This window comes from Camelus bactrianus, chromosome 3 (assembly GCF_048773025.1).
Source record: "Camelus bactrianus isolate YW-2024 breed Bactrian camel chromosome 3, ASM4877302v1, whole genome shotgun sequence".
Lineage (NCBI taxonomy): Eukaryota > Metazoa > Chordata > Mammalia > Artiodactyla > Camelidae > Camelus > Camelus bactrianus.
In genome coordinates this window covers 38,822,286-38,843,800 of record NC_133541.1, presented here as the reverse complement: position 1 = coordinate 38,843,800, position 21,515 = coordinate 38,822,286, and the positions used below count along the sequence as shown (strand labels likewise).

The 21,515-nt window shown below is 37.9% G+C and overlaps 1 pseudogene; it reads left to right on the top strand.

Annotated features, from left to right (window-relative positions):
- The first annotated feature begins 2,297 nt into the window (after positions 1-2,297).
- Positions 2,298-3,072, top strand: LOC105077856 (large ribosomal subunit protein uL30 pseudogene; annotated as a pseudogene).
- The last annotated feature ends 18,443 nt before the right edge of the window (positions 3,073-21,515 follow it).

Genomic DNA, 21,515 nt, shown 5'->3' with positions numbered 1-21,515 from the left:
TTTTGCTCTCCAAACTTATACCATGGAAATTGCCCCCATTCAGAAAAGTTGATAGAACAGTTCAGTGAACACCCATATACCATCCTCTTAGATTCAACAATGGTTAATATTTTGCCATATTTGCCTTTTCTTTCTCTGGTCATTATATGTAAATAATTGAAAGTAAGATGTAGCTATCATGACATTTTACTCCTAAATACAAGCTTGACACCTGTCATGCCATCAGAAAGTAAGAATTCTTGGTCAAGTCAAGTCTTACTTAGAAAAGGGTGGGCAAGATGAATGGTCAGCTTAACTTCTGGGAATGGAGGTTTCCAGCACTTACTAATTCTCATGCTAATTCTCTAATACTTGGTGTCATTTTACAGAGCAGGCATATAAATTTCATCTTGGTAGTTCCTATTTCACCGATTTCAAAAGAGACAAAGCAAATCCATTTTAATTCTGCACTTTCATGTCCATTTTATTCATTGTTTACTTCAAAAACATATCTTTATTACAATGTCCTCTTGCACACAATAGAAGAAGATAGAACTTGCTTTCTTCCTCCCAACATAATAAGTGTTAGAGTTATTTTGCAACATGTATTTGGGGCTATTAAGGAGAGAGTTAAGATCTTTCATTATTTTATCTGTGACTTGAATCATAATAAAATACTCACTTTCCAAGGTGAAAGATGTTAAACACCACATTAACACTTACTGATGTTTACAAGGCATTACTATAGCACATTATAATAATGGCTATCTCCAGAAAAATAACTATATTCCTTTAATGCACTCATAATATCTCCACAATTTTTAACTGCTATTTTGTTCCCAAACCATCTTGTACACAAATACAGAACTCAGTGCCAGTTCACCAGTGGCTAGAATACAGAAGAGAGAAATTATTCATTAGGAAGCTACAGATGTCCTGTCTTTGTTTTAGAACACACCAGAGAATTTAATTCCATGTTCTAAAAAAAAAAACTTGACAGACAGATGGGACATGAACTTAATGAACCAGCTGCAAAACAATACTCTCTAATGTGTCCAACCCCTCTCTGGCACTTTTTTTTCTTTCTATCAACCTCTAATTCTTCCCAACAGGTCAACATGTGGCACCCATGACAAATCCTCAACAATAATGGTCTAAAACTGGACACAAGCCATTGTAGTTGGACAATAATGATGTATGAAACAGAGTAGAACTAGCTGTTTCAGGTAAAAACTAGTTTGGCACCTGGGAACTTGGCTCTGCCTTGTATGTCTTGTTGAGCCAGACATTCTAGTCCAGGGGTTCTCAAAGTTTAGGGTGTCTGAGGATTACTGAGTGCCTGTCAACATGCTGATTCCTGATTCCTTAGTCCTAATCCTAGAGAATTTGACTTGGCAGATCCGGAGTGAGGCCCAGGAATCTTCTTTCTATTTGGTTCCCTGGGTGATTCTGATGCAGGCTACCATGGAACGTGCTTTTGACCTATACAGTTTCCAACACCTAAGATGCCAAGAGGGTGGGTCATTGCTAAGTCTGATCCATTATATGTGAACTGATTTAATGCTTATCTTTGCTGGTGGATCAGTGATAATGGTCTCCATTCCATCCAAAATCAGTCACTGGTAAGAAGGAACAAGGGACCCATATCCTGCAACTAAGAATCACTGTGTGGGCTGACTCTGAAATGGATACTTTCTCCTGTCAGCCTTGAAACAAACTTATATGACAGGACACCTGCCTAACAGAACAGTTGATTCTTGAACAACATGGATTTGAACCGCATGGGTCCACTTACATGCAGATTTTTTTTAATAGTGACTACTACAGTACTACGTGATCTGTGATTGGTTGAATCCATGGGTATGGAACGGTGGATGCAGAGGAACCACCAATAAAGAGGGCCAACTATAAATTATACTTGGATTTTTGACTCTGCAGAAGGTCGGTGCCACTAACCCCCTCGTTGTTCAGGGGTCAACTGCTCTGTGTGTGTGTGTGTGTGTGCGCGCGTGCATACACGTGTGCACCCACAGCTATTGGACCCAAGATTAGTCTTTCATGGGTTTACACCACACTCTTGATACAGTTCTGCTATAATGTGACAAATACCTTCATAAAAATCACCATGCTATGCACAATACTGCAATAAAAACCACAGGGCTTTTGGGAAAAGATGAGCTTAGGGAGACAACACTCCAAAACTTCACCAGCGACACATTAAAAAAAAGGATATAAGAACCTAATAAAAATGGTAGCATAGTTTTACACATGTTAAATGGTTAAGAAATTCATAAGTAACTTCTTTTCTGGCTGGAACCATGGAGGATATAGAATAGAAGAAAAAGAAGATTCCCTCTATGCCAGAAGCCATTAAAAAAAAAGCAATGGAATTTTCTAGAGCTGAAGACAAAGCACCTGAGAAAGAAGGTTGCCCAAAAGATGCTTCAAATGGCAAGGAGGAAGCTTATCTATTAAAAAAAGCTAAGTAACACAATAAGGAAAATAGGCAGATGTACAGAAGTGAGATTTGACTGGCAAAGATGGCAAGAAAGTCGGGCAACTTCCACGTAACTATAGAACCCAAATAAGCATTGCCTTTAGGATCAGAGGTATCAAGGGTGTGAGCCCAGAGATCTGAAAAGTGTTGCATCTTTTTCAATAGAAGCCCTTCAATGGAAGCTTTGTTAAGCTCAAAAAGGCTCAGTTAACATGCTGAGGGTTGTGGAGCCATATACTGCATGGGGTACTCCAAATTGACATCAGTAGAAGAATTGATCCACAGGCGTGGTATTAGCAAGATCAACAAGAAGCTAATTGTCCTGACAGGTAACACTTTGACTGCTTGATCACTTGTAAATAAGGCATCATCTGCATGGGGGATCTGAGTCATGAGAACTATACTGTTGGAAAAATGCGTCGAGGAGCAAAAAACTTCCTGTGGCTTTCAAATGATCTTCACAAAGTGGAATGAAGAGGAAGCCCATGCATTGTGTAGAAGGAGATGCTGGCAACAAGGAAGACCAGATCAACAGGCTTCTTAGAAAGATAAACTATGGTGCCTCCCAAGATTGTTTTTATAATCTGGTCAGTTAATAAACAATGACCACTTTCAAGCTGAAAAAAAAGGAAATTCACAAATAATATGATAAATACGGCACTTTACCTTAAATTTTTAAAAACTTTTTAACAGTTTTTTATTGAGTTATAGCCACTTTACAATGTTGTGTCAATTTCCAGTGTAGAGCACAATTTTTCAGTCTTACATGAACATACATATATTCATTGTTGCATTTTTTTTCACTGTGAGCTACCACAAGAAGGGACAGACTGGGAGTTTGCAATTTGTAGAAACTGACAGGCATATGTAGAATAGATAAACAAGATTATACTGTATAGCAAAGGGAAATATATACCTAAAAAAGATTTGACATTTGTTTGAGGAAGTAGGCATTGGAAGGGCTGCAGCTTGTAATTCACTGTACAGTGGTAGGAAGGTAAGTAATCTAAAATCAGTGGAAAATTTGTAACATTAGATGTGGATGGGCACGACTCAAAACGCACACAGTAAACTGAGGTAGCTGGTAGATATCTGAGGGTAGTGTGTGTCTGTATTTTGTGTATTCCCAGGCAGCTCGGTTCAGGTAAATGGCTTTCTACTTTCACCTAGTGTTTCTTGCTCATAAGATCACTCAAAGGCTAAGGCAAATTTCCATTATGTTCATGTTGTTTCCTAATATATCAATCACATTGGAACAAATTTGTGTGTTTTCAAAACAAGCATTATAGCAGAACTAACTGTACCTGTTAGGAATTTACATCAGAAATAATGGTTTCAAGTTGCCTAGACTCTGAGGGTAGCCAGGGGAGCTTTATGGCCCTACCAGGAGTATTGTCTGTCTGTAGGGGTCTGGGGACTAGAAATATGAAGGTAAAGGTAGTGGTGTTCCCTTCTAGCTTCTGGGCCATCTCCATGGCCATGAAGGAACTCAGCGTCTCATAGGTGTTATCTTACTCCATATTTTCATAGACTAACCTAGATTAACAATTACCAAAGGGTTTAGGTCAGCTATATAGAAAAATAGACAGCATTAGCGTAAGCTTCAGAGGACTCACATTTTATCCTTAGCTCTGCAAGCTGTGTGGCCTAAGGCAAGTCCCTTTATTTCTCTTTGATACATTTCCTCATCTGTAAAATAAAGCAACGGGACTGTATTTCATCTCTCAAAGATCCCTCCTGGCTCTAATATCTTGTTGAGGCCTTCTATGTTGATTAAATGTAGAGAAAATGGACACTTTTCAACTTCTTCAAAACTCTCCACGTGGTTCAGCAATATTTTTTCTCATCCCAGGTTGCCTTACTTGGTCATTTCCCAAAGGGAAAAATCCAAATTGTTATTACCCTCAATCTCTGTCTCCACCAACAGATGGAAATTTACTGAGGCAGATCAAATTTGAGCTCATAAAGCTCCTTTATTTATTTTGTTAACAGCTTTATTGAAGTAAAATTGACATACAATAAGCTGTACATATTTAAAGAATTCAGTTTGATATGTTTTGACATATGCATGCAGCCATGAAACTATCACTACCATCAAGATAATGAATATATCCAACACCCTCAAAGATTTCCTCAAGTCCCTTGTAAACTCTCCCTCCTTTCTCTTTATCCTCCTTCCTCCCTATGCCCAGGCAACCATCGGTCTTCTTTCTGTCGTTATAGACTAATGCATATTTTCTATAGAATATTATATAAATGGAATAATCAGTATGTACTGTTGTTTTGTCTGACTTCTTTCATTCAGTGTAACTATTTTGAGATCCATCCATGTCCCTTTTGGTAATAAAAAGGAGTAATAAAAAGCAGCTAGGTAATAGTCTATCATATGGATAGATCACAATTTGTTTATCCACCCACCTGTTGATGGACATTTGGGTTGTTATCAGGTTTTAACCATTACAAATAAAACTGCTATAAATATTTTTCAACAATCTTTGTATGGACATATGTTTTCATTTCTCTTGGGTAAACACTTAAGAGTCAAATGGCTGGGTCACATATAGCAAGTGTATATTTCACTTTTTTTAGAAACCACCCAACTGTTTTCCAAAATGGTTATACCATTTTACATTCCTATCCACACTATGAAAATTCCAGTTCTTCTGTATCCTTGCCAAAACTTAGTACGGTCACTATTTTTAATTTTTGCTATTCTAATAGGTATGTAGTGATCTCTTATTGTGGTTTCAATTTGTATTTCTCCAATGACCAACAATGTTGAGCATCTTTTCACGTGATTATTTTCCATCTGTGTATCTTCTTTAGGGTATGTCTGTTCAAATACTTTGCCCAACTTTAAAAATTGGATTGTTTTCTATTTACTGAGTTTTCTTAAATTGTGGTAAAATACACATACCACAAAATTTGCCATCTATACTATTTTTATGTGTACAATTCAATGGCGTCAGGTAGTTTCACACTGTTGTGCTACTATCACCACTATCCATCTCCAGAACTCTTTCATCTTGAAAAACTGTGACTCTGTAGCTATTAAACAATAATTGCCCTTTTCCCCAACTCCAGCTCTAGAAATCCCCATTCTACTTTCTCTCTATACATTTGCCTACTCTTAAGTATCTCATATGAATGAAATCATGTATTCATCCTTTTGTGACTGGCTTATTTCACTTAGCATAATTTTCTCAAAATTTATTCACATTGTAACATGTGTCAAGATTTCCCTTTTTTTTTTTTTAATTGGAGGTACTGGGGATTGAACCCAGGACCTCCAGCATGCTAAGCATGTGCTCTACCACTGAGCTATACCCTGCCCCAAGATTTCCTTTCTTTTTAAGGTGAGTAATATTTCATTGTATGTATATACCGTATTTTGTTTATCCATTCCTTTGTTGATGGACATTTGTGTTGCTTTCACCTTTTAGTTTACTGTGAATAACACTGCTATGTGAACATGAGTGTATAAATCTTTTTTGAGTCCCTGCTTTTAATTATTGAGTTTTGAGAATTATTTATGCATTCTGAATACAAGACCTATATCAGAAATATGATTCACAAACATTTTCTCCTAGTCTGTGGCTTTTCTTTTTATTTCTTAACAATGTCTTTCAAGGAGCAGAAGTTTTTAATTTTGATTTAGTCCAATTTATATTTTTTGGCTTTATATTTAAGAAATTTTTGCCTAACTTGAGGTTCACAATGATTTGGTAACTTCTCTAGTTTTGTGTGCGTGTGTGTGCGCGTTTGTGTGTGTTTCATTTCTTTCTTTCTTTCCTTTTTTTTTTTTGCTCCAAAAAGCTTTATTGTTTCCATTTGGTGCAAAGCTTGGGAGAGGGCTCCCGGGTGGTTAAAATGCTGCCCAGCAGCTGCAGAGACAGACTCCAGGCAAAAGCCCTGATACCAGAGGGGTTCCTCAAAGGTGGCTGGGCTTCAGAGGCTCCTGGTTGTGCTTGAGGGTTAGCCTTTCAAGAGGTATTCATTCAGTCTAGCCGGGTGGCCGCCAAGCTGCTAAGTTAGTCAGAAGGTCACCCATCGTCTTGATGACTTTCACCTCCTCATCTAGGCAGTGGCTTTCCAGGTACTCACAGGGGTGGCAGTCAGCGGGGCAGAACCCAGAGCGTTCAGATCCCAAAGCGCCTGCTTCGGGTTCTTCTTCAGGACCACGGCGGCTTCCGTACCATCCGGGGTTTTACCCCGCACATCTTGCAGCAGCAACTGTACATCCTGGAAGAGGGCGCGGGCGCCCCGCTGATTTTGCCTTTTCAAGAGTACAGCGCCTTCGCACTTCTCCTTGGCCAGTTTGAGGAAAGTGTGGCCCGTGCCCTCCAGAGACACGTCCATGTGGAAATAGAAGCACAAGAGAGAGGCAGGTGTAGGAGGCGCGCAGTTACATGTTGACCAGGTGGCTGACATTGGCCTCCACCTCGGCGGAATAACTGACGAAAGTTGGAGCTAATGGTTGATTGGCAATGAGGAGGTAAGCTCAAAAAATGGTGTTGGCTGGTTCTTGAGGCTGAAAATAGCTGAGTGGTTGGTTCCAAATGTTGCAACCAGGTGGTGGGCGGCTGGAGGAAGCAGTGTCCTTGCGTCTGTTCTGTCCCAACACCGTTGAAAAAAGAAACAGATATGCGGGACCGTGGATTGCATTGCTGAATGTCTCCTGTCCTTTAACAGACGTTTTCTAGTTTTAGGGTTTACAAATTGGGAATTTAATCCATTTTGAATTAATTTTTTAAATGATACAAAGTGTGGATGAAAAAAAAAAGAATTCATTTTTGTGTATAGGAATATCCAATAGCTCCAGCAGGCAGCATTTGTGGAAGAGACTTATCTTTGCTGCATTGCTTTTGTTTCTTTGTAAAAAATCAGTTCATATATGTGTAGGTCTCTTTGTGGACCCATTAGTCTGTTTCAGTGATCTATTTGTCTTTCTTGAGGACTGTAGCTTTATAATGTCTTGAAATGAGGTAGCATTTGTCCTCCAATTTTGTTTTGCTTTTTCAAAGACATTTTGGCTATGGTAGATCCTTTGCATTACCATATGAATTTTAGAATCAGCATGTCTATTTCTACAAAAAAGCCTGCTGCATTTTGATTGGGATGTGTTAAAACTATAGATCAATTTGGGGAGAACTGACATCTCAACAATGCTGAGTTTTCCATGAACACCATATCTCTTCCATTTATTAAAGTCTTCCTTAATTTTTCTCAGCAATGTTTTATAGTTTTCAGTGTACATATCTTGCACATTTTTTTGGTCAGAGTTATCTCTAAGCATTTCATATTTTTGATGCTATTTTAAGTGTACATTTTAATTCAGTTTCCAGTTGTTCATTGTTAGTGTATAGAAATACAAATGATTTTTACATATTGATCTTAAATCCTGCAACTTGCTAAACTTATGTATTTATTTAATTTATTTATACAATTTTAAAGGTTACTTTACATTTACAGTTATTATAAAATATTGACTATATTCCCTGTGTTGTTAAATATACCTTTGAGCCTATCTTACACCCTGTAGTTTGTACCTCCCACTCCCTCATCCCTGTATTGCTGCTCCTCCCACCCCCACTGGTAACCACTAGTTTGTTCTCTATATTTGTGCGTCTGCTTCTTTTTTGTTATGGTCACCAGTTTGTTGTATTTTTTAGATCCCACATATGATAGCATACAGTATTTGTTTTTTTCTCTGACTTAATTTCACTTAGCATAATGCCCTCCAAGTCCATCCATGTTGCTGCAAATTGCAAAATTTTCATCTTTTTATGGCTGAGTAGTATTCCATTGAATATATATACCACATATTCTTTATCCATTCATCTGTTGTTGGACACCTAGGTTGCTTCCATATCTTGCCAATTGTAAATAATGCTGCTATAACATTGAGTTGCATGTATCTTTTTGAATTAGTGCTTTTGTTTTTTGAATGTATACCCAGGAGTGGAATTGCTGGATGCTGAACTCATTTATTAATTTGAGTACCTTTTAAATAAATTCCATCTGATTTTCTACATAGGCAATCATGTCTTCTGTAAATAGTTTTACTACTTTCTTTCTATTATGGCAGCTATTTATTTATTTATTTTAGTCTTATTGCACTGATTAGACCCTCCAATATAATGTTGAATAGAAATGTCAAAGTGCGTATCTTTGTCTTATTCTTGAATTTATGAGGGTAAACATTCAACATTCACTATTATACATGATGTTAGCCATAGGTTTTTTGTAATTGCACTTTATCAGATTGAAGTTTTCTTCTATTCCCAGTTTGCTGAGAGTTTTTCTTTTGTTTATTCAAGAATTGATGAATTCTGTTAAATGCTTTTCCTGCATCTATTGAGATGATCATATAGGGTTGTTGTTTTTCTTTTTATTTTATTTTTAGCTAAAAAAAAAAAATCCTGTATGGTGAATTAACTTGATTGATAATTGAATGTTAGACCAGTTTTGCATTCTTGGCATAAGCCCCATGTAATGGGGGATACATTGGGATAAATTCCATGTAATTACAGTGTATTATCATTTTAAAATATAGTTGGATACAATTCATACTTAAAATTTATTTGGAATTTTTGTATTTGTGTTCATGAGGGGTATTGGTCTGTAGTTTTCTTTTCTTGTAATGTCTCTCTGGTTTTGGTATTAGGATTATGTTGGCCACATAGAATGAGTTAAGAAGTAGTCTGTCCTCTTCAATTTTCTGGGGAAGTTTGTATAGAATTAGTATTATTCCTTAAATATATGGTAGAAATTGGTAAAGACATCTGGCCCTGGACTTTTCTGTGGGGAGTGTGTTTAACTATAAACTCAATTTGTTTAATAGATATAGGGCAATTCAAGTTACTTACTTCTTGAGTTACCTTTGGTGGTTTGTAGAATTTCTTCATTTTATTATCTAAGTTTTTGAATTTATTGGCACAAAACTATTCATAATATTTTCTTATTATTCTTTTAGTATCTGTAGAATCTCTAGTGATATCACTTCTCTCATTCTTCATATTGGTAATTTTTGTCTTCTTTGTTTTTCTTTTCCTGATCTGTCTAGCTAGAGGTTTATTAATTTTATTGATTTTAAAGAACCAGATTTTAGTTTTAATGATTTCTTTCTATTGTTTTTCTGTTTTCTATTTCATTGATTTCTTCTTGATTTTTATCATTTCGTCTCTTCTGCTACTTTAGATTTCATTCATTTCTTTTTTCCTAGTTTCATAAGGCAAGAACTGAGGCATTTATTAACATGAATTTCATTCTAAGTACTATTCTAAGGGCTGTGTTAGATTTCCATTGCTTTGGTAACACATTGCAAGAAAATTAATAGCTTTAAATAACAAGAAATTGTTCTTTTAAAATTTTGGAGGTTAAGAGTACAAATTCAGGTTTTTTGAACTAATGTCAAGGTGTTGGCAGGGCTGGTTCCTTCTGGAATCTCTGAGGAGAGAATCTGTTTCCTTGCATTTGTCATCTTCTAGTGCTGCTTGTATTCCTTGGCTTGAACCCTTCCTTCTGCTTCAAAGTACATAACCCCAACCTCTGCTTAGGTCGTTACATAGCCCTCTTCTCTGACTCCTTGTTGGTTCCTCTTATAAGAATTACTGTGATCGCACTGGTCTATAATTCAGGATAATCTGCCCATCTCAAGATTCTTAACTTAATATTATGTATGCATTTGAAAAGACTATGTTTTTGACTGTTTTGGGGTGGAGGATTTTATAAACATCTATTAGGTCATGTTGATTGACAGCCCTGTTCAAGTCTTTTTCTCTATTTTTTTCTAGTAATTATTGAGAAAGAGCTGTTGTAATCTCTGACTGTAATTATGGGGTATCTACTGTTCTTTGCAATTCTATTAGTTTTTGCTTCATGTTTATTTGAAACTCTGCTATTAGGTACATATCTGTTTAAGACTGTTATGTCCTTATGGGTAGATTGACCATTTACCATTAATGAATTGAACTTATATATCCCTGGCAAGATTCTTTGCTCTGAAACCTTCTTTGTTTGATATTAATATAGGTGCTCTAGCTTTTATTTTGATTAACATCAGCCTAATGTTTATCTTTTTCTTTCCTTTTACTGCTAACCTCGTGTCTTTATAGTTAACATGCATTTCTCGTAGGCACTGTGTAGTGAATCTTGCTCTTATAACAACTTGGATAATTTCTGCCTTCAAAAAAACTAATAGAATTTCTTTTTTGAGCAGTTTTGTGTTTACAGAAAAATTGAGCAGGAAGTACAGAGGGTTCCTATATATCCCTTCACTCCTGTCACCCGACTTTCCCTATTATTAACATCTACCATTAGTGTAGTACATTTGTTACAATTTGTCTTACTCTGCTCCAGGTGCCATAACAAAATGCCATGGGCTGGGTGGCTTGCTTAAACAACAGAAATTTATTTCTCACAGTTCTGGAAGCTGAGAAGTCCAAGATCAAGGTGCGAGTCTATTCAGTCTCTGGTGAGGGCACTCTTCCTGGCTTGCAAATGTTGCCTGTTTGCTGTGTGCTGACATGGCTTTTCCTGGTGCAGTCGGAAAGGGAGCAAGAGAGAGCAAAAGCAGGAGAGAGGGAAAGAAAGAGAATGAGAGAAAGAGAATGAATCTCCTCTTCCTCTTCTTACAAGGCCACCATTCTATTGGATTAGAGCCTCTCCCTTAGGACCTCATTTAATCTTAATTACCTCTTAAAGACCTTCTTGCCAGATATAGTCAGACTGGGGGTTAGGGCTGCAACTTATGAATTTTGGGGTGTCAAAATCCAGTCCATAACAAAACTATGAGCCAATATGGATAATCTACCATCTCTGTCTTTTAATCAGGGTGTTTAAGTTGTGATTATTGGTATAGTTAGATTTAAATTTATCATCTTGCTATTTGTTTTCTATTTTTCCCATGGGTCCTTTGTTTTATATGAATAAGACTTCTTTTATCTCAATAAGACCTTTTTTTTTGAATAAGCCTTCTTTAAGCCTAAAAGAATTCACTGGTTTTTGTCTGCTTTTGGTGACTAGGCGTGAGACTGGATTTTTGCCCCAGTCCATTCTTCACCTTAGTGGCTTCTCTTCTCTCACCAGCTCATGCAGCTGACGGTCTAATATGCTTTATCTCTAAAACTGACAGAAATCAGACAAGGATAATATTCAAACATGTCATTTGTAGGTTTTATAGAACTTGGTTCTACCCAGGTATTCACCTTAATTTCCCGTATTCTTCTTCAGACACTCCTTATTTTCCCTTCAGCCTTCTATCTAATTGTGCTCATACCCTAAATTACTTTACCCTCAGGTTCACCTCCCTCCTGGCTTACATTTGATCATGTTTTACCCTTTAAATACAAGTCTTTTTTTCTCACCTCTCTGAATGATGAAATCTCATGGACCCTTAACGACTCAGTTCATGTTACTTCCTTGTAAAGCGTGACCTGGCCCCTTCCCCTGCTCCACCCACAAAGAAAAAGTTTCCCTCCATGCGGTTCTCAGAGTGCTTTGTAGGTGGGTCTGTTACAGCGCTTTTCACCTTAGATATGGTAAGGTGCCTACATGTCTGTTTCCCCCACCAGGTGCTAATATTTTGAGGTGACAGAGACCATGTATTATTTTAAAGTCTCTTTCAGATTGTTCTTATACAAGTCAAGAATCTTGGTTGTAAAAAAAATAGATTTTGGTTTTGTTTGATTTTGCTTCCCCCTCTAGCTTTGTTGAGGTATAATTGACAAGCAAAATTGTACCATATTTAAGGTACAACATGATGTTTTGATATATGTATACATTGTGAAATGAGTCCCACAAACAAGTTATTTAACACATCCATCACATCACATAGCTACCTTTTTTTGTGTGTGTGGTGACAAGGCTTAAGGTTTTTTTGTGTTTCCATTCCACATACTTAGATTTCAAGCATGGTCCCACTATTCTCAGAACTAATCAAAGTGACTCACACTGCTTAAATTTTACAAACAACATGGTTTAGGATGAACACATACTTTCCTACTGGGAGCCTGGGATTTGGGTATAAGCTAGGCAGAGGATGACTACATGACCAAGCCCCCAATTAACATCCTAGGCACTGAGTCTCTAATGAGCTTCTCTAATAGACAACATATCACCTGTGTTGTAACAAATCCTAGCTGGGGGGATTAAGTGTGTCCTGTGTGACTCTACCGGGAAGGAAGTCTTGGAAAGTTTTAACTGATTTTCTCCGAACTTTGCCCATGTGCTTTTTCTCTTTGCTGTTTATGCTTTGTATCCTTTCAGTGTAATAAATCCTAGCCATGAGGACAACCTGTGAGTCCTTCTAGCAAATCACTGAACCTAGGATGAATTTGTACCCGCTCACTCTCGTGACACAGATTTGGTGTTCTGATTTACGATGGATGCCACTTTCCCTTGGTAGAAAAAGAGCTTTATTGACACTTCCCTGGACAGTAGTCAGGGTCTTTCCATTTCATTATCATGGACAGAGCAGCCTTGTGAGCCATGGCTTTTGTGGGAAGCCCAAATCCTCACCCCTCATCCCTATGAAACCACCAGTACCCCAGTTGTTGGCCTCTGAAACTTTTATTGATTTATTAAACTTCTCTTGAGAGATTTGGCTCCAACTCCTGTTTTGCATGTCTGGCACCTGGGGATTTCCTTTATTTGCTTTCAAGATTAGCATGTATTAAGTTTTTTGTTAGAGTTTTTTTTTTTTTTCACCAGCAATATTGATGCTTAAAGGTTAGCCTGTTACATGAGTTCTGTAAAATCTATTGGCTAGAAATTGAAACTATATCTTTCTCATCTTGAGTCCTCTTTAGCATGGAACCTGGACCAGGTATGTAGAAGGGATGAACAAAAAAAAGTCAGGTTGATAGATGCTTTTAGCCTTCTAAGACTGAGGTCTAGGATCTCCTGCTGCAGACTGATGTCTACAGCTCAAACAACAGGATACAAGGAAGCCACAAGGGGTCAAGAGGAGGGCACTAGGATCAAGAACAGGGCACTGGGGCAAGAGCAGGGCACGAGTATGATTCCTGCCCACAGCACCATGAGGGAGTTGGGCAGACCCCCCAAGCCTTCCTCCTCTGCAGCCCAACCCTGGTCAGCAAAAGCATGAGAAAAAAACCCTTTAAACCATTATACAGTTAGGCAGTTACAAACACCATTACAGATATCAGATGGTCACCAATGATGACTATGGGATCCTGCTCATTTACACAGGAAGTGAGTTGGGGTTGGGACTTATGTTATATAATCTTAGACTACCTTGTGTACATCTCTATCATAGTAATTGTTGTCAACACAGCAGAATAATCATTTGTACAATCATTTATTCATTATCTCCTTCAAGTATATCTGTCTTACTCATCCCAAGACCTATGATGCCAGACACTGGGTAAATATTTGCTGAATAAATGAATAGAGTCATGACATCATCCTCAGATGGGCCTTTTTTCCCCCAATCCTTTCCTGAATCTGGACTGAACTTTGTGTGGAACCTCCAAACTCACTGACCACTCCACAGTTGCATTAATAAGCCCACTACCCACCTCCTGTCCCCCATTTCACCTGCCTATTTATCCAGCTCTAATCAGCTGCACTGTCAAAGCAAAGGAGTGAAGATCTTTGTTTCATTCCATTTTATTTTGTTTTTCTGTTTTCATTTTGGTTTGGCTTAGTTTTGTAATTTTCAAGCAAAGGTAGTGAAAAACATCCCAGATATAGAGAAAAATGAAAGCAAACACCATTGTATTGATAGCTTTATAGTATTATCTCTGACACAAGGTAACCAGAGAAAAGAAATCCAAAACTTGGTCTTTCTTCCTTTTTAACCACACACCGTTGTGCCAGTCAATCACTTCAGGCCTTTAAACTTTGACCCAAGTGGTCAATGGGAAACCTTTTCTTTGTGGTTAACCTCTTAAAAAATAAGTACTGAGATAGCTGGGTTTTGGAATGTTCTATCTAAAAATTCACTGCAACATATTTACAATGAAGTATTTCTCTCCTGGTCACCATTGACAAAAATCATTTTTGTGTAAGTAATGTTTTCTCTAAGTTGATAGACATTCTTAATTTTAACTTTTGAGGGCCAGGGTGTGATCTAACTCTGTAAAACACAGTTTTATTGGTATTCAATTAAGTGATAGGGTAAGTAATATTTGTATTTAAGGAGACTTAGTACGACCATCCATTCCTTTTAAAGAATTCCAATTGGTAAATTTGATAAACAGACTGTTGTTTAGAATACTAGAATTTGTGGCCAGCTGTGCCCCTAATTGGGAACATTTATCAGGGTTAGTGTACTTTGTAACTCTGACTGGAGAAATTCCCAAGATGGCTTTTGTTTATGCATTTATTGAGTATCTACTATGTGTCAGGCACTATTCTGTATACAATATGTGATGCAGAGATTCTTCTCTATTATTATAAATAATATATATGCACAAAATCTATAGCATAAGTCATAATATGATGTGTCAAAAGAGAAGTAAAGTACTAAAGAGAGTTTAGAGACAACTGAGAAATAATTAAAGAGAGCTTGTGGTGAAGGTGATCTGAAAAATGAAGAGTATTTCAGCAGATAAAGATGGGACTGAAGCCAAGGGAGCATCAGCACAGCCTCAGAAAGGTCACGGTGGTTCACTGGGACTGCTGTGTAGGTCCACAGAGAGGAGAAGAGGATATACGCCTGGAAAAATGGGATGGGGCCAGAAAATATCGAGTATTGAATGCCAGTCTAAGGAATCTGAACTTAATTTCCCATAGGTAATAATAAGTCATTGAATAATTCTGAACAGAAAACAAACAGGAAGGCTTTGATTAGGGCAATAACATGATTAATATTCTACATTTAAGTTACTACTTTCCAAATCAGGTGGATCTTTACTTGGGGATAAGCTGTTTTGTTTTGTTTTTTATTTTTGCTTTCTTTTTTTTAATGGGAGGCCACTGGCCTATCATTTAAGTGGCCACCCAATTCTTTTTTTGGGGGGGGTAATTAGGTTTATTTATTTATTTGTTATTTTTTAGTGGAGGTACTGGGGTTTGAACCCAGGACCTTGTGCATGCTAAGCATGTGCTCTACCACTGAGCTATACCCTCCCCTCAAGGTGGATCTTTAAAGTCATCTTGGTGAATTTATTTTAAAATACAAGTTTGTAGGCCATACTTTTGGAGTCCTGATTCATTAAAATCTCCTGGAGATCCTGACTTTTCATTCTGATTCATCCTATTCCCAGGGGATTCAAGTGCCCTAGTGATGGTGATAACAGTGGTGACCCCCAGGGTCCAGTGGTAGCAGAGCCATTGGCCATGTTCAGTTTATAGCAGTGGTGACAGCTGCAGCAATGGCCCCCAGCCAGGCTGGCGTGATCCTGGCAGCGGGCCTACGTGTTTGGACTCTATTGGTTCATACTTCATTTTTGAGCTAGGTTCTTCAGATTTCCTGATGATAAATTCCTATTCTGCTTAGTTACCCAAAGTCTTTGTTATTTGCAGCCAAGTTCTCTGGTCAGTACAAAACCCAAGTGTTTTTGGGAATGTCCGGTCTCTGCTCATCACCACCCCTCCTCCCCCATCTCCCTCTAACAGAAAGAAGAAAACATACAGATGATCCCTTTGTCCTCTGGAAGAAAGCCTAACTGCCTGGTAGTAGAGTTTACCCCGGCCATGAAATACACTGGAAAATGTCTTCAAGTGCTAAGATGTGAAAGTGAGATTTACAGCAAGCATACCCATTCCCCTTCCCCAGCCTCACTGCATTCCTCTACCTTGACATAGATTTATTTGGTGTGAATTACTTGCCTAGTCAATCAAAATTCCTTTCAACCATCTAATGCTTTGGTATTCTAACGTCTGGATTCTTAAGTTTTTTCCCCCCTCTTTTTGTGGGGGAAGGGAGAAGGTAATTAGGTTTATTTATTTATTCATTTTTAATGGAGGTGCTGGGGATTGAACCCAGAACCTCGTGCATGCTAAGGACACACTCTACCACTGAGCAGTACCCTCCCTGCTAAAGTCTTGATTCTCTAGCTTCCAACTTCTCTTAAATTTGATTCCTCAGGTTTCAGGAAAGTTGCAGCTGTGAGGCTGCCAAGACATTTTGGGAAGCAAGCAGCTGTCTACTACAGGTTTTAATTCTTTCTATTTGGTATCAAAGGTAACGTGTCTTTTTTTAAATCCTTATTTTCCTTAAATAGATTTTAGGAGGAAATGGAAACCCTTAGCTTAGCCGTGAACCTTCAGCCCAAGACAAGAATGTGTGATGTGAGTACATGGAGTCCAGAGCTTTTGTTTTGGAAAGGGGACTTTCTTCTCCTTCTTTACCATTTGCAGGATCAGGAACTGTAAGAATATACATTTTATTTTAAAATCAGGTCATTTATACTTCTGAAAAGATCTTCATTTTGACCCTAAGACTCTGAATGTTACGTTTTTTCCTCCAGTTGAAAATAAATGGGTTGTCAGGTATAGGCTGGAGAGGTGAGCAAAGATGGTGCTACACAGGAATTAAGAGGCTATGGTCTATTCCAATAGGAAGCGTATCCTATGAAACAGCAAGAGTCATAATTCCGTGGACCTGTATTCTGCTCCTGAGCTGTTGTTTATCTTTCCATCGCCTTAACAGGATCTTTCACAAAGCAAAAGTTTTTAATTTTGATGAGGTTTAATTTATCAATTTTTCCTTTGATGGATCATGTCTAAGAATGGTGTCAAGTCTAAGAATTCTTTGCCTAGCCCTAGATTGTGAAGATTGTCTCCTTTTTTTTCTAAAGGTTTTATATTTCACATTTAAGTCTGTGATCCAATTTGGGGTAATTTTTTTATATAAAATGTGACATTGAAGGTTGATTTTCTTTGCCTATGGATGTCAGTTGCTGCAGCACTATTTGTTGAAAAGGCTGTCTTTCCTCCATTGAATTGCTCTTGCACCATTGTCAAAAATTTGTTGAGCATGCTTGTGTGGGTTTCTTTCTGCATTCTCTGTTCTGATCACACATTGATATAAGTGTCTATTCTTCCACTAATACCACGTGGTTTTGATTATTGTTGCCATATAATAATTGGGTGGACTGATTCTTCCACTATTATTTTTAAAAAACGTTTTAGCTATACTAGTTCCTTTGCCTTTCCATCTGAATTTTAGAATAATATTTTCTATATTTACAAAGATGTTGCTGGGATTTTGAATGGAATTGCATTAAATGTGTATATCAATTTAGGGACAGTTGACATATTTACATATGTTGAGTCTTTCAACCCATGAACATAGTATGTCTCTCCATTAATTTAGATCTTTTTAAAATGATTTCATCAGCATTTTGTAGTTTTCAGCATAGGAGGCTCGTACATGTTTCATTAGATTTATGTCTAAGTATTTCAATGGTTTTTGAAAAATTGTAAATGATACTATATTTTTAATTTCAGTTTCCATGTGTTTATTGCTAGTGTATAGAAATAATATTGATTTTTTAAAATGATTTTCTTCTATCCTGAGATCTTGATGACCTCACTTATTAATTCTAGGAGATTTTAAAAAAAATTCCTTGGGATTTTCTGTGTAGATAATCATGTAAATTGAGACAGTTTTATTTATTCCTTCCCAATTTGGGTGCTTTTTATTCTCTTGCCTTGCCTTGCTGCACTGGCTAAAACTTCCAGTATTATGTTGAATAAGAGGGGTGAGAGCCAACATCTTTGCCTTGTTTTGAATCTTAGTGTGAATGCACTGAGTCTTTCACTATTAAGTGTGATGTTAGCTATAAATGTCTTTGCAATTGCTTTTCATGAGGTTGAGGAAGTGCCCTTTATTCCTAATGTTCTGAGAGTTTTTATCATGATAGAATATTGAATTTCATCAAACTTTTTTCCTGTCAACTGATATGATCGTATTTTTTTTCTCTTTAGCATGTTGGTATTGTGGATTACGTTGATTGACTTTTGAATTTTGAACCTAATTTGCATTCCTGGAATGAATCCCACTTGGTCTTGGTGTATTATTCTTTTAATACATTGTTGAATTTAATTTGCTGAGTTTTTGTACCAAAGATCTAAGGGTGTGTGTGTGTGTGTGTGTGTGTGTGTGTGTGTGTGTGTGTGTGTGTTTTAGGTGAGGGACATGACCTTTCTTAACAAACATCCCAAATGGCCCTGATGTTTGTGGTCTCCAAACATCTTTCTCACACTTAAGAGAAATAACTGAATTAAATTAGAGACGGAACCAGCTCTAACAAACTAGCTAATGTTATAGGTCTGACAAAACAAACAGAATTAAGAGAACTACATCATGAAATAGCAGGATTTCTAGTGTTTAGAAGTCCACATAATGTCTGGAGGATGAAACTGAAAAGCTAAGAGACCAAGTAGAATATATTCCTCCTCCAGAGAACAAGGATGCTACACAGGAAGTGTGCAGTGCACCTCAGGGCTAGATAGGATGGGATGGAGGTCCACACAGAGAGAGCATATTGGAGGATTCTAGAAAAGATTTACAAAACCACCCTGTCTTACCACAGTAGCACCCCCAAACTGTCTTGAAGGAGGTCTGAGCAATGCATTTTCATAGCTACCACACATAACAACAAATTTCCCAAACTGTCCAAAGCTCAAAGTCCATGCATCTTGGTCTACCATCCAAGTGAGATAGCACCAAAGAGGAAGATCAGGTTCCTATAAACCCTGGGAACTGTGCAAATAAAACCAGGCTGGAACTAGTTATATTAGGATCAAGAACTTGTTTTGTGCAGAAGAGCCCATTCCTATGATCTCTAGCTGACCACTTCAGCTCTGGTGACTAGAGAGACCAGAGTGCCCCCAGAGGCCAGGACTGGTAGTGCCAGCAGTTCTCACTCCTGGCAAATATTGCTGTGGTCCTGAGAAAGTGCATCAATCAGATGAGAGCTTTGTAGGGCTGGAATCAGGGACTGCCATGGTGGCTGCCCCTTCCTACTTGAAGATGTGCTTCCCAAGGCAGAGCAGAGGGGTGTAGGGAAGTAGAACAGCCAACAGATTACACTGGCAAGTGATAACGGGTTTGAGACAACTCTACCACAGCTCCACAGAGAAGAACCCAGATGCAGGGTTAAAAACCATAAAATGAAAAAAAATTGTCCAAAGGAAGGAAGGTTATGCGTGTGGGCCTGTGGTCATCTGGGTGCAGTAGAGAACCCTTCAGAGTCACTGCCTAAGAGTTAATAATAATCATATCATTGCATCATCTCTAATAATAAGAATTGGTACTATTTGATAAGTGCTTATTATGCCCAGGAATTGTGTGTGATATATATAAAACTGCAAATCTTCGTGTAACAGGTGAAATATCGTGAGCATATTAAACTAATATAATTTTGCCCTGGGTAATCCGTGGGGCCAAGACATCTTGTAGAGCTCATTTCCAGAGCCATTTCTGAGGCATTCAGAATATAGAAGTTTATATCATGGCATAAAATAGATACCACTTCCATTAAATGGTCAAGCCATGAAGCCATCTGCCCAATAACTAAGGAGGACATAACATAAAGAAAGTGAAAAATTGAACCACAATGAGATATTATCTCACTCCTGTCAGAATGGCTATAATCAAAAGGACAAGAAATAACAAGTGTTGAGGATGTGAAGGGAGGGGAATCCTTCTACACTGTTGGTAAGAATGTAAATTAGTGTAGCCATTGTGAAAAACAGTATGGAGATTCCTCAGAAAATTAAAAATAGAACTACCATATGATCCAGCTATTCCATTTCTGGGCATTTACCTGAAGAAAATAAAAACACTAATTTGCAAAGATATATGCACCTCTGTGTTCATTGGAAAATTATTTACAATAGCCAAGACATGTAAACAACCTAAGTGTCCACTGATGGATGAATGGATAAACAAGATGTGTTTACATACATAATAGAATCCTACTCAACCATAAAAAAGAAAGAAATCTTGTCATTTGGGACAACATGGATAGACCTTAAGGGTATTATGCTGAGTGAAATAAGTTAGTCAGAGAAAGGCCAATACCTTGAGATTTCACTTATATATGGAATCTAAAAAACAAAACAAATGAACAAACAAAACAAAATAAAACTCAGATACAGAGAACAGATTGGAGGTTATCAGAGGGGAAGGGGGTTGGTGGGCAATGAAGAGGGTGAAGGGAGTCAACTGTATGGTGATGGATGGTAACTAGACTTACAGTCACTTTGTAGTATATGCAAATACCAGATTATTATGTTGAACACCTCACACTAATATAATGTTATGTACCAATTTTACCTCAATTAAAAAAAAAATTTTGAAATCCACACCTTTTGATCCTAGGAGATTTTAAGGGAAAGAGTATACAAGGATATATTTCTTCTCTTTGCTTCTCAGGGCTGACACTTGGGGTTGGGTAGGAGACATCCAGTGGGTGTTAGAAATATTTGGGGATCCAAAGACTATCAGGCTTGGTAACCTCCTTCCCCAGGTGTTTTCCTGGGCTGAGTTTCTTTCTTCATGGTTGGGAATGATTGTTAGGTGAGGAGTGATTGAAAGGAGCTGTGGCTCACTGGGACCCTCCAGGAAGGTTTACAGGGAAGTAATATCCCACCCTCAACCCTCTCCCTCCCTCTGATGGCCTTTCAGGGCTTCTCTTTGGCCAAATACACTGGAAGCCTGTAAGCAAAGGAACCACAGAAATGGTCCATAGAAGTCAGCCTTGGGACAAAGAGCTGGGTGGAGAAGATTATAATGGGAAGGGACAAATGGAAGACATGTAGAACCCTTGCTTACTTTTATCATCTTTCTCTCTAACCCTCCTATTTCCAACACACACACACACACACACACACGCACACACACGCACACACACACACACACACTATAATCCAGCAACTCTTAGCTAACGGTTTTCCACTTTGGATCATAGTCACTGGGCTTTGGACATGCTGTTCCTGCTGTCTAAAACACTCTTTCTTTCACCTGCACTCATCCTTCTTGTCTCAGTTTAGACATCATTTCCTCCAGCAGTCCCTTCTTGGTCCCCAAGCCTGGGATGGATGCCCCTCCTCAGGG